The sequence below is a fragment of the Dipteris shenzhenensis genome, chromosome 3, assembly GCF_047967505.1.
Source record: "Dipteris shenzhenensis isolate YYH24624 ecotype China chromosome 3, Dip_SZ_1.0, whole genome shotgun sequence".
NCBI lineage: Eukaryota > Viridiplantae > Streptophyta > Polypodiopsida > Gleicheniales > Dipteridaceae > Dipteris > Dipteris shenzhenensis.
In genome coordinates this window covers 36212787-36226110 of record NC_141598.1, presented here as the reverse complement: position 1 = coordinate 36226110, position 13324 = coordinate 36212787, and the positions used below count along the sequence as shown (strand labels likewise).

The window sequence follows — 13324 nt, the reverse complement described above, 5'->3', positions numbered from 1 at the left end:
GGGAGAGCTGCGTTATTTCTTGGGCATTGAGGTGATTAGATCACCAAGTGGGATACAGCTCTTGCAGAGGCAGTATGGATTGGACATGCTGTCCAAATATGGGGGATGACAGGCTGTAAGCCTATTTCAGTTCCTTTGGAGCAGAATGTGAAGCTGAGCAAGGATGCAGTGAGCTTCTGGAAGACCCTACTATGTACAAATGCATAGTAGGAAGTTTGATTTATATGACTATTACCAGGCCAGATTTAAGCTATGCTGTTGGATTGGTAAGTCAGTTTATGCAAGCTCCAAGGAAACTGCATTTGGATGCGGCTAGACGCATACTCAGGTATGTGAAGTCCACAATGCAGTATGGACTATTTTATGAGGCTGGGGTTCAGACAACAAGTGGTAGGTTTGCATCAACTACAAGAAGCTCAATGCGGCCATGAAAAGAGATCATCATCCTTTGCCATTTCAGGACATCATTCTGGAGAAGGTGAGTAGCCATGAGATGTACACTTTTTGTGATGGCTACTCTGGGTTTTATCAAGTCCAAATTGCAGCAGAAGATGTGTACAAGACTACATTTTCCACACCCTAGGGCACTTTTGCTTTCAAAGTGATGCCATTTGGTCTTACCAATGCTGCAGCTACATTTCGACGGTTCATGCAGATGGTCTTCGCCCCTTATTTGGGGATTTTCTTGGAAATGTTTTTAGATGACTTTTGCATATTTTCTACACGAAGTGAGCACATCATGAACATTTGCATGGCTTTACAAAGAATTAATGAAGCAAATGGCAGCCTCAACCCCAAGAAATGCACTATTGGGGCCACTCAAGGAAGATTGCTTGGGCACATAGTCTCAACAGATGGCATTAGGCCTGATCCAGATAAGGTTGATGCAATTCTTAAGCTCTCTCCACCCACCACAAGGCGTCAGGTGCATTCCTTTGTGAACTTGGTAGGATATTACTAGCACTTCATTGATTAGTATGCTACTTTGACTAGACCCATGACTATGTTGTGTTAATTTTTCATGGAATGAAGAATGTGATCAAAGGTTTGTGCAAATCAAGGAGGCTCTTACATCTGAGCCTATTCTCCACAACCTCGATTGGTCCAAGAACTTTTATATCAACCCAGGGTTTGGAGAGCACACTTTGGCAGGGATTCTTCTCTAGCAAGGGGAAGACCGATTCATGTATCCCATTTGGTTTGCTTCACGGCAAATGCTTCAAACAAAGCAATGCTATTTTGATGCCGACAAGCATACTCTATCCTTAATGTTTTGCAATTAAAACTTTAAGCATTATGTGGCTTATAGAGCTTTTGTCATTATTTCAAGCAATGGTCTTGCAAAGCAGGTTTTGCAATTGCCTAATCCCCTTGGCCGGTTGGCTAAGTGGTTAGTAATCCTTCAAGAGTATGATTTTACCTTTAAAATTGTAAAAGAAGGTTGTTCTAATCTAAAGAATGCCTTAATTGACTTGGAAGAAAGTCCTGAAGTGAACCTTGTAGTAGCCATGGAAGCAGATGATCCATGGTATTGAGGTATCTACAAGTTTCTGGCTACCTTTTCTTTTCCACCTGACTGCACCAGTTATGAGCGGAAGAAGATCCGCAAAAATAGTAGGTGCTATACACTCTTTGATGGGGTGTTGTATTGCCAAGGCATGGATGGTGTATTAAGAAGAGCTATTGATGTAGAAGAAGTACCCAAAGTATTGTAGCAATACTATGATGGTTTTGTGGTGGACACTATGCAGCAAATTACACCACCAAGAAGATTCTACATGTAGGGTATTACTAGCCAACTATATTCAAAGATGTAGCTATGTATTGCAAGACCTATGAGCCCTGCCAATTCTTTGGTAAGAAGGATTTATGGCCTAGGCAACATCATCCTGTGATGTCCATTCATCCATTTCAGAAATGGGGTATTGATTTTGTGGGCCCTCTACCAATGATAGCCCGCAAGAAAAAGTACCTTTTGGTGGCTACATAATATGTCACCAAGTGGGCTGAAGTTGTAGCTCTCTTGGTAGCAAATGGTAAGGTAGTCTCAAATTTCATCTTTGAGCACATATCTACACGTTTTCAGACACCTATGGAGATTGTGTCCGATCATGGGAGTCCATTCTTGAATGAAGCTGTAAAGTCGCTCATGGAACATATGGGTATCGATCATCACACTTCCAGCATTTATTATCCACAATCCATGGGTCAAGTGGAGCAGGTCAATGGCCTCTTGTGCATGTCCATAGAAAAAATGATGGATAAACATCGGGGCCAGTGTGATCAAAAAGTTGCTGAGGTAGTTTGGGCATACAATATTACTCACAAGACATCCACTGGACACGTCCCATTTGAATTAATATATGGTACCGAAGTAGTTTTGCCACTCAAGATAGAAGTACCTACACTAAGGTTGGCACAAGAACAAAAGATGTTACAAGATGAACAAGTTGAAGCCAGGTTGATTCAACTTGAAAAATTGGATGAGACCCTGCAGCATGCTTTGCATCATGCAGAGATCCAAAAGAATTGACAAAAAGCCCACTTGGATGCCAAGATCCATAAGGGGTGGGAGCATCATTTTGCAGAAGGAGCCATGGTGTTGTGCTTGGATAGTAGATTGGACCACCAAATGGACAAAAAGTTTCTTCTGAAGTGGTTTGGACCATACCAGGTCATCAAGGAACACAACAATGGATCAATGGAGGTTCATGACGACACAGGAGGAAAGTGTTCAACAAAAGGCATCTCAAGCCTTTCTTTGTTCGGTTGTGACCCAGGCATGGGCATGCTGTGCATTCCATGCTTGGAAAAGGGGGAATCTATTACCACCAAAAAATTTCCATTGTAAATGTAATAAGTAGAAGTGAATATTTGTGTGTGGCATTAGTAGAATATAATATGGAGTGGAAAGGGCCCAAGGTTGAGGTGGCAGGGCATGTCCATGTGCCACCCTTCCAAGTAAGAGGACCCATAGGTGTGTTGTACGGAACAAATAATATAGTATGGTGAGATGGCATGGAATCTCCATGTGCCACCCCTCCACCTAGGCGGTCCCATGAAATATTAAGTGATATATGGCCAAGGCCAATGGGACATATTGTATTTCATTGGTAGAGGTGGCAAGGCATCTTAGACTTTCTCATCTATGTGGGCTAGACCCATGTGGAATAGTCCAAGGGATAATATTTTCATAAAGGAAAAGTAGGATGAGGTAGCAAAGCATCTATGTGCCAACCCTCCACTTGGGTGCGTACATATTATGAGCGGAAACCCTTGAGCGGATTATCCGAGCAACACTCAATGGAGTTATACTTGAATGAATGTTTTTTTATGAAATATCTTTTTTTTAAAACCTCAATCGACAGCTCTCATATTAGCTGCATGCATGTACCAAGGTACAAAGAGCCAAAGACATATACCCTTGGTTTGAATGCTCTCATGATGCAATTGTGTGTATTATATTTGCACATTCATTGTATTTTCTATAAGCCTCAACATGCCAACAAAATTAGGACTAGTGGCATTGTTCACTTTTAAGTAGATATGCTTATTAATACCTCCCCTCAAGCTTGTGAGATTGCCAACAATTATTTGTTTTTAGTCTTTCGAAACTCAATAGAGGGATGGATATATATTTTAACAATCAAAGATGTAAACTATGAATTCGCCTAAAAATTCAAACCTAAAAATTACAACTTGCCATACATTTCCAAAACAACTATGACATGTTCATATTATTAGGTCAAAGACCATTAAAATCACATGATTCAGAAGCCATAATCTATCAATCCATAAGAAGTTAAGGTTTGCATAAGAAGGTAATGGCTATCCATCCATAAGAAACCAGGTCTACATGAGATGATAATGAAAACATGAGAAATTAAGTTTTGCATCAATCCATAAAAAGCCAGGACATGCTCTCTAGACCTCATCAGCCAAGTCATCTATGTAGTCTAGATGCCCATGATGCCTCTCCACCAACTCATAATCGAATGTGCTATCTCCTGCCATTTGGGTAGCCACATCTTCTGCATAGCAAGGCAGAACACTAAGCTCAATTAGTCAGTATCTAACCATGCTTAAATTATACACATAGATCAAATAAATTACTCACTAATCAAGAGGTGCATCAAAGTCATAGTCTGTCTCCTCATCATCTATCATGAGGACTGCTTGATTCACACTTGAAGGCCCTGCCTCTGTGAAGTTGTCTCTAAGCATGCCTTCTAAGTATCCTATGCAAATCTCTTTGTCATTGTCCACTGCCATGCATGGACGTCCTGAGTGAATTGCTGCTTTCATCCCAGGTGCTGTACCTGCACCAAGCTCAAGCACAGAGCCTCCAATGGGACACAACAACTCCATGAACATCAACATCATGGAGCTACTCTTCTCCAACCCACCACGCCACTGTCCACCCTTTCCCTCTTTTATGCACCGTACACTTGAAGGCAAGTAATGAGTGATGAAATAATTGTCCATGCACACCTTAAGGGATTGGGAAACTTTATTTGCCCTATCAAGATAGTGATGTGCCTTCTTGCCAATCCTAGAGAACAATAGGATTTGAAAGGCAGTAATCTACATAAAACATAGATTGAAAAAGTTAATGGAGAATACTAAAATACGAACAAACAAGAACATGACAATCATGTAAATAGCCAAATGACATACCTTGACACCAAAGCCAACATTATCCGCAACATCAATGCAATCTCCCGTCTCCACGATCCATCTACATGTACTAACTATAAGATACCAATAGCTGAATGCAATTCACATAAACAGACATTATCAACTGTGATATATTGCTCACCTACAAGAAACCTCTAGTCTCATTTGTCTTGCCAAACGCTCAACGAATGAAGTGGATATAGGTGAACACATCACCAATGTCCATCCATAATCATCCATCACAGATGAAGCAATAGCAAGTGAGCATGAGATATGCTCCTCATTTAGAATGTTCCATCCAGGGATTCCACCCTTGATTCCACTCACTATTGATCCTGTAGGAAGGTCAATCAAGCAAAAATCCACACTCCATGCAGCATTTTTTCCATTGCGTGACTTCTTCATGCCACCAAGTTCATGGTAAAAATTTCTTATGATTTGAAAAGCCCCATCATACTTGTATTGCTTAACTTCTTTTCCAAGTGATACATAATCATACTCCCAAACTTTGTAGTTCTCTTGTGAGATACGAGTTGCAAATGATGAGAAAGTGGACAAAGGAACATAAACCATATCCGTATTACACACTTTCTTGCTAAGAAGAGACTCCTCCTTTCGTGGATCATTGTCTACAATAACAAAGAATCCTAAATTAAATTTGTAGGAAGCTTCTAATCACTTTGAAACATGAAAGAAAGAGTTATAAGAAAATAGACCTGTGTTAGAAGTGCCCGTTGGTTTAGGTCTTCCACCTCGTTTGTTATTTGGAGTCACATGACTTGCCTTTTGCTTTTCTACTATTGCTTTTTGCTCCTCTTCAAGCCTCTTCTTTTGTGCCTCATCCATGTTGCCCGACGAACCCGAGTTTGACTTGCACTCACCTTTTAAATGGCGATCATAAGTTTCCTTCTCTTCCTCGATACATGTTCCAGCCTTCATCTCGATCCACCAAGGGCAGTGCTTCCTTTCCCACTCCGTAAGCAATATATGACCATCCTTATGCTTATTCTCTCTAAAAATATGAGAGGTGTACATGCAGTAAGTAGCAGGTGCAAGCATAGTCCAAGCCTTGCAAATGGATGGTACCACCTTAAGACTCTTATTTGCAGCCAGATAATGGAGATACCTAAATGATTTTTAGGATAATATAAGAGAATGCAAGGTATTACAAAGATATCTTTCAATTGAAAACGAAAGCCAAAACGCACCTGTAAACCAATCGTCTGCTGGCATTTGTAAGATCAACTTGCTTAGATGGAACAACAGCAACTGTCATCAATGAAGCAAAAGGCTCAAACAAAAAAGGCCTGTGTCTCACTATAATGCCATCAAAGTATTCCAGAATAGAAGGACTGTCTGGAAGTGTAGCTGCACCCTCAATGCTTGATGATTTCATCACTTGGTCAAGCAATCGCCCAGCATCTGCCAACACATGGTCCATCCATACTTCTTTTGCAAGCCAAGGTATGAAACCATGGTCAGTCATAGGCATCCCATAACTCTCCTTTAGATTGTCATCTGCACCAAGAAGAGAAAGAATAGATAGTTGCTTTGCCTTGGAACAGGTTGCAATTGATACTTGGTAAAGCTTCTCCAAAGTGATCTTCATTGATGTATCCTCAAATGGTAAATTCCAAAGGATATTAAACCACTCCTTGCCATGGGAAGGATTGACTATTGAAAGCATCTGCCAAATAGTAAAGTTTTAGAAGAGACTTTGATACACACAACAAACCATATATTAAGGTTTTCAAAGTACAAACTAAAAATTTGCAAGTTGTAACTATAGATTTATAATTTTCAAATCATATATTATGGTTTATGAGTTGTAAAATTAGAATTTGAAAACTATAAATTCAAATTTGCAAACTATAAATTCAAATATCTGAGATATAAAACGTAGAATTTTGTGGACTACAAATTCAAATTTGTGATCTATAAATACAAAATTTGGTAAATTGAAAACTTACCCGTGTAATTTTTCTTCGATATGTTGCTCCCACAGTCTTTTTAATCTCATGAATCTTGGACTCTCTCTCATCCTTTGGCATGGAAGAATGCAATTTCTTGCATTGAGCCTCAAAATCTGATTTCCATTTCCCCTTTCAACATAAACAGATAATCTCATCATAATGTTATTGGAACACAAAGCAAAGTCACAAAAAAAGAAAATATATAAACTAAAGAACTAATACTTACAGCAAATACCATCCTCCCAAGAATAGTTTGGGTGAGGGGATACCACACCCTTCGTCCACTTCCAATCTCTTTTTGTCTTGCCAACTCAATAGCTTTTTTCTCCTCCTCACTAAAATCCTGAGTAAAATATTGAGCATCACAAGATACGAGTGTGCTTGTGTGGTACAAATAATCCTTGAGATTAGTAACAACAATTGCATCTTCATTAAGCCTGCAACCATTGACTTAAATGGATCAAAATTGGTTTCATTTACAAGCACTTACCATCTCAATATAGAAAACATAAACAACAAGGCTTACAAGTTAAATCTTTGCAGAGCAGCAACAAGCTTAAGCTCATCCTTTGCTTCCGGTTCAATAACTTGAGCTTGCACTCTAATGTGTCTAGACTTGATATTTGTGTAAAGCTCTTCTATGCTTTCCATCCAAGATGCTGTACGATGATTTCCTTCCCACACGAAGAACATTTTGTTTGATAGAAAGCTCCATGGTGTGCCAATTATCTCTGATTCAAACTCATCATTAACTAAGCTCCAATTCTTGTCCCAACGTTCTCTTGTGACATCATCAACATCCTTCGAAGACCCATCAGGCATTTTGATAGATAGAATAAAAGATCCTTTTGTCGGAATGTATCCCTCTATTTCAAATGCTCTTTTCAAAATGGTCAAATCATTCCTAATTTGGCGCACAACTGGGTTTATGAGACAACGACACAAGGGAATTCGAGGAGGTGGAATTTCTTTAGTTACTGTAAGAAGCTCTAAAATATCTGCACCTGAAGGTCTCTCAACACACTCTGGAATGATATCCTCCACATCATCTTTAACTCCTACTTTGTTGGATGGTTCATCTATAGTTTTATCCTTGTTGTCCTCAGGATCCTCAATATCATTTTCAATGTCAACTTGCTCAAGCTCCTTCAGTTCATTCTTGACCTCTGACTCTTGCTTCTTCCTTTTGCCACCTTTCCTTGTGATAGGACTAGACACATCACGTTTCTTTCTCTACACATTTGAAGAACTCAATTACAAGATTTGCAAAAATGCAAAGGTGAAATGCAACTAGAAAAAGAAAAAGAATCCAAACTTACTGGAGGCATTTGTTGCACAACTTTCAATAAGCTCACCTGCACAAGAAGAAAAGCAAATAAATGACATAGTGAAACCATCTTTGAAATGATTAAATGAAAAATGACAGAGTGTAACCATCTGAAAAATGGCGAGGGCGTAGGCGTTTGCGAAGCGCGAGACCGGAGGAGACGAAGTGATGGAGGGGGGAGTCAAGAATGCAGATGTCGCAGAGACGCGAAAATTTCCTATTTGCGCTGATTCGTGCTGCCAATTCTTCCAAGGCGTCACCAACGGAACTCAAGCGATCCTCGCAGAGCCAAGGAGGCAGCTTGACAGAGACGCAAAAAAAATCCTATCTGTACTGATTTGTGCACCAATTCTTCCAAGGCGTCACCAAAGCAACTCAAGCGATCTTGACAGAGATAAGGAGGCAACGTGACAAAGAGAAAAACAAACCCAAGAATGCACGAGATAACAGCTGCCACAACAACGATGGACGATGATGCTTCGCAACAACTACATTGGCGAGCTTCAACGCCCATGGTAACATATGCAGCCACGGACTACAACAAAGTTAAATGCCCATCAGCACTAGCCTAACAGGTAGTTCTCCTTTTACTTTCAGCTTGAGTGTTCATTTCTTAGTTTCTCCATCTGCTCTCGAGGTTAGGCCTTGTCTTCGGAATTCTCTTTCCGTGAAATTCCTTTCAGATTCGTCTTGCAAAGTACTCAAATTGCAATGAGAATATGGGTGCGGTGCAATTACATCTGTGCAGTTATTCGACGATGCTGGCTTCCCGTGTCCGGCGTTCAGAAATCCCTCCGACCATTATCTATGGGTTATAAATGCTGGGTTTGAAGAGGTGAGTCTGGCTCTGTCTATCGAACGCGCAGCCATGTTTAGCAATATGTGCGAGCTTTTTGGGAGTGTGTTGAGTAGGAAATTCATCATCGAAGTGCCCCTTTTCAGATCTGTGTTAGAGTGCGACTGATTTGGTGAGCATTGCAAATCGACAAATCTTACATGACTTTCTCGCAGGCAGACGTCAATGATGAAGAGTCGGGGATTGCAGCAGGAAATGAGACTGCGTCTCAGAAGATTCAGCGCCTTATCAATGCCTATGGCGAGTCAGAAACAAGGAAAGCTGTGGATTTTAGAATTCGAGAAGCGTCTAAGAAGGTATTGTTACTATTGTATCTCATCCTGAAATGAAAGCTCCATCGGATAGTCTATGGAACAGGACTCAACAGCCAAACTTACAATATCGGTGTTTTTCAGGAAGGCAACCTGCTCAAAGGTTCTGAGAAAGTCAATTTCTTCAAGCAGACATTCTATCTCACTTCGAGATCGTTCGTAAACATGCGACGAGATGTGAGCTACTATTGGTTCCGATTGTTCGTTTACACGATGCTATCAATTTGTGTTGGGACGATCTATTACAAAGTCGGGCTCTCTTACAACGCTATTGAGGCAGGGTTCAGCACAACGGGAGAAAAGGATCTTTCATTGTTTTTTGGAAGTGTTGAGGGAGAAGAATGCAGATGGAAAAAAAACTCCACCCGTGACAAAGAGAAAAACTTGACAGAGAGAAGGGAAGAATTCCTATGAGCGCTGCTTTAGAGAGCCTGCGGATGATGCCCAAAGCTTCCAAAGGCGCGGGCAGCTAGCTGGAAAGGGAAACTATTTCGAGCAAAATCCAGCTAATGGAGAATTAAGCGAGGGAAGGCGGAAGAAGGCAGCCTAGATCTACAAATGCAACAAGGGGGAGGAGGGAGAAGGGAACGATGGAGGAGACAGAAACCATGGGCTCCGTCTAGTCGATCAAGCTGAATCCCATGTCCTCGTCACAATAAGGAAGTCTCCGTAAAGAAAGAGACTATAACTCAGACAAAAATACAGGTCGACCAGGCTTTACCTTTTTCTCTTCAACGGGAGGAGGCGGTGCAGCAGCCGCAGCACCAGAAGGAGCAGCACCTCCGCCGACAGCAACAGCAGCTCCGCCACCACCTGCGATCAAGAAAATAAGGGACCAAATCCCTAGCTCTGAAGCAAATGTCCTTCGCGTAAGGCATGACCAACGATATACTCACCGGAACTGACGTTGGTGATGAGGTCTTCAACACTGTGCTTCTCGAGGAGCTTGGCGAACAAACCAGGCCAGTAGGATTGAAATGCAGCAAAAAAGATGATACTAGGAGGGGATGTGAGGCAAACCGTCGTCGAAGAGGATGAGAGAAGCGTAGGTGCAGGCGAGCTCGCTGATCGACATGGCGAAGGCTGTGTGAGTGCCAAGCTTTGCAAGGGAAGGCGGAAACTAGTGTTCAACAAATGCCAAGCTTTGCAAGGGAAGGCGGAAACTAGTGTGAGTGCCAAGCTTTGCAAGGGAAGGCGGAAACTAGGAGGGAGAAGGGAACGATGGAGGAGACAGAGCTTCACTGAGAACACTAGTGAACACTAGTTTCGCTGGCGAAACTAGTGAACACTAGTCTAGTTTCGCCAGCGAAACTAGTGTTCACTAGTTTCGCTGGCGAAACTAGTTCGCCACTATTTTCAGTGGTGAACTAGTTTCGCCAGCGAAACTAGTGAACACTAGTTTCGCTGGCGAAACTAGACTAGTTTCGCCAGCGAAACTAGTGTTCACTAGTTTCGCTGGCGAAACTAGTTCGCCACTATTTTCAGTGGTGAACTAGTTTCGCCAGCGAAACTAGTGAACACTAGTTTCGCTGGCGAAACTAGTTCGCCACTATTTTCAGTGGTGAACTAGTTTCGCCAGCGAAACTAGTTGTGAACACTAGTTTCGAAACTAGTGTTCACAACTAGTTTTGAGCGAAACTAGTGAAAGGGAAACTATTTCCAGCGAGGGAAGGCGGAAGAAGGCAACAAGGGGGAGGAGGGAGAAGGGAACGATGGAGGAGACAGAGAACACTAGTGAACACTAGTTTCGCTGGCGAAACTAGTGAACACTAGTCTAGTTTCGCCAGCGAAACTAGTGTTCACTAGTTTCGCTGGCGAAACTAGTTCGCCACTATTTTCAGTGGTGAACTAGTTTCGCCAGCGAAACTAGTGAACACTAGTTTCGCCGGCGAAACTAGTCTAGTTTCGCCGGCGAAACTACCGGCGAAACTAGTGTTCACTAGTTTCGCCGGCGAAACTAGTTCACCACTGAAAATAGTGGCGAACTAGTTTCGCCAGCGAAACTAGTGAATACTAGTTTCGAAACTAGTGTTCAGAACTAGTTGTTCAGAACTAGTTTCGCCAGCGAAACTAGTTGTGAACACTAGTTTCGAAACTAGTGTTCACAACTAGTTTTGAGCGAAACTAGTGAAAGGGAAACTATTTCCAGCGAGGGAAGGCGGAAGAAGGCAACAAGGGGGAGGAGGGAGAAGGGAACGATGGAGGAGACAGAGAACACTAGTGAACACTAGTTTCGCTGGCGAAACTAGTGAACACTAGTCTAGTTTCGCCAGCGAAACTAGTGTTCACTAGTTTCGCTGGCGAAACTAGTTCGCCACTATTTTCAGTGGTGAACTAGTTTCGCCAGCGAAACCAGCGAAACTAGTTGTGAACACTAGTTTCGAAACTAGTGTTCACAACTAGTTTTGAGCGAAACTAGTGAACACCAGTTTCGAAACTAGTGTTCACAACTAGTTTCGCTGGCGAAACTAGTTGTGAACTTCACCACTGAAAATAGTGGCGAACTAGTTTCGCCAGCGAAACTAGTGAACACTAGTTTCGCTGGCGAAACTAGTGGCGGAAAATAGTGTTCACTCACTAGTGAACACTAGTTTCTACACTAGTGAACACTAGTTTCCGCCACTAGTTGAAACTAGTGTAGAAACTAGTGTTCACTAGTGAGTGAACACTAGTTTCCGCCACTAGTTTCGCCAGCGAAACTAGTGAAGGCGTAGGCATTGGCCCGAAAAGCATTATGAAAACTAGCATCCCTAAGAATTTGACAACAGACCCGATTTATAAACGTTTTTTGATTACGGGCAAAACCGACCCGCCAAAATATTTATACGTGTAAACATTCTCGCCATTTTCGTTAGTATAGTACATGAGATACATGATTGCAGACTGTTAGAAACAAAACGAAACATATTAGAGATAGCAAACTAGAGAAAACTCAAACTAACGACGGCAGGAAACACAACAGATGCTCCTAACGAAACTAGTGAATACTAGTTTAGCTGGCGAAACTAGTTCGCCACGCCACTAGTTTCGCCAGCGAAACTAGTGAACACTAGTTTCGCTGGCGAAACTAGTTCGCCACGCCACTAGTTTCGCCAGCGAAACTAGTGAACACTAGTTTCGCTGGCGAAACTGGCGAAACTAGTGAACACTAGTTTCGCTGGCTAGTATCGCCAGCAAAACTAGTGAAGGCATAGGCGTAGGCGTGGGCGTAGGCACGTGGGCGTAGGTGTAGGCGTAGGCGTAGGCGTGAGCGTGTTCACCGAAACTAGGCGTGGACGTGGGCGTAGGCGTGGGCGTGGGCGTAGGCGTAGGCGTAGGCGTGTTCACTAGTTTCGCCAGCGAAACTAGTGCCAACGAAACTAGTCTTCTCTGCCTCCCCTTCTCTTTCTCTGAACTAGTTTCTCTTTCTTTGCCTCTGCCTCTTCTTCTTCCTCTCCCTCTCCACCCTCCTTTCTTCCACTTCCGTTTCCCTTCGACCTTCCTCCTTCAATGGATTTTGCAATTGTGTCCAATGACAATAGGTCGAAGACACTGCAAGTTGCAACAACGAATGGTGTTGCACGCATTAGTAGGGAATACCTTCACTTAGCATTTGGACTTTCACCGAGCTCAATCTCTTTGCATCAACTACTTGATAGCAAGTGTGACGACTTGTCCTTTGAGGTTCCCTTTGTAGGTGAGGAGTCCTTGTTTCATCTTGACACTCAGTTTGGAACCACCTTCATTGTTAGAGGTGTAAAGCTTTTGACAGAAATCAGTAAGGAAGTGTCGGATAAAAAACAAGTAGATGAACAATCCGATAAGACCATGAGTTTGGTTCCTCTCTTGAAAAACCTTCCTGCAAGAAGTGCACTCAAAAAAGCTATGGACATTGTAACAACAATACAAGAAGTTGATGCACTTCCAGTAAAGTATGATGGCAATATTTTGTTTGAGCTTCCCGCTTCGGACCTCCCTAACCGTGCTGAGGGGACAGAAACCAAATACGACAGCCATGTTTGGACGGATGATATAACAAGTAATATGACAGGATTTGATGGTTTAGTTAGAATTCGAAGATGTGGTGGGCATCTACAATGCAAAAACATATTTTGTCCTTACTTGGAGAGAACCAAAGAGGCCAATGAGAAGCATTGGCAAGGGAGACTTTCACGAGTGTGTCCTCAAAGATCATATGTTG

General features: G+C 42.2%; 1 pseudogene; it reads right to left on the bottom strand.

Moving 5' to 3' along the window:
• Positions 1-9826: 9826 nt before the first annotated feature.
• On the bottom strand, positions 9827-10219 carry LOC147903719 (large ribosomal subunit protein P1-like; annotated as a pseudogene).
• Between the last annotated feature and the right edge of the window lie 3105 nt (positions 10220-13324).